The following is a 1,224-nucleotide window of genomic DNA, read 5'->3' on the forward strand; positions in this document are numbered from 1 at the left end:
GGCTGTGGTCCCACAGCAGGACCCCCCCAGCTCAGCACACCCTCCCTGCTCCTCTCCCAAGAAAGCAGAGCAGGACATCGAGCTGTGGAAGAAACAAGAGGCTGCGGCCAAAGAGGAAGAATCCAGCTCCCCCGGCAGCCAGGAGCAGCCTGAGGTGAAGGTGCCCCCCAAGTCCTGGTGGGGCAGCCCCGAGTGGGACTTGCGGTGGGGAAGGTCCTGGTGAGGGAGAGCTGGATGGGGCACCCCATCATCTCCTTTGGGGTGCAGTGGGAGGCTGCTCACCCCACGCTGTCTCCAACCGCAGCTGCCCATCCAGAAAGCCAAGCGGCAGCAGATGGACATGATCGCTGAGCTGAAGAAGAAGCAGATGGTGAAGGAGCCGCTCATCTACGAAGGCAAAGATGGAGCCATTGAGGATATCATTTCAGGTGAGAGATGATGTCAGGTGAGCAGCCAGGTGTCACCCTGCAGGAGACGGTGCCAACAGGGAGACCCTTGGTGATGAGGGCTCAGGGGGCTGTCACAGCCTGGAGCTAGAGGGCCACCAAGCCCCATTGTGGGCTTGGTACCACTGGCCCAGGTTGCCCAAGGAAGCTGTGAATGCCACCTCCCTGGAAGTGTTCTTGGCCAGGTTGGATGAGGCTTTGAGCAACCTGGTCTAGTGGAAGGTGTCCCTGCTGCTGGCAGGGGGGTTGGGACTGGATGAGCTTTGAGGTTCCTTCCCACCCAAACCATTCCATGACTCTATGACCAAACCCACCTGCAGCACCTTCTCATCCCACATAGCAAAGCTGCCGAGCGCTCTCTGCCTGGTCTCATAGCTCTTCCTCCTCTTCTGCTTCTTCCTCCTCTCTCCTCCTCCTCCTCCTCGCTGTCTCTCTGGATTGTTCTGCTCAGCTCTGAAAACTGTTCCTTTCACAGCCCGGACGGGCAAACGCTTGTCCAGGCTCTTCTGCGACGTGAGCTTCAACGAGGAGAGTCCTCTGTAGGTAACGTGGGGACAGCCGGGCGCAGGGTGGCCGGGCTCTGCCACCCTCCTGGGTTTCTTGCCCATTGTCACCTCTGGCTGGGTGGCAGATCAGCCAGACTGCCCATGCTGACCACCAGCTCTGGGGCCACCACGGCATCAGCCCCAGTCCCATGGTGTGGTACTGGGCACAGAAAGAGCCGAGGGATGGGGTCCCACAGGCTGGTTGTTGGTAGTTGCTGCTCCTGTCTCTGTGT

Source organism: Antrostomus carolinensis, unplaced genomic scaffold (genome assembly GCF_000700745.2).
Source record: "Antrostomus carolinensis isolate BGI_N321 unplaced genomic scaffold, ASM70074v2 scaffold38786, whole genome shotgun sequence".
Taxonomy (NCBI): Eukaryota; Metazoa; Chordata; class Aves; order Caprimulgiformes; family Caprimulgidae; genus Antrostomus; species Antrostomus carolinensis.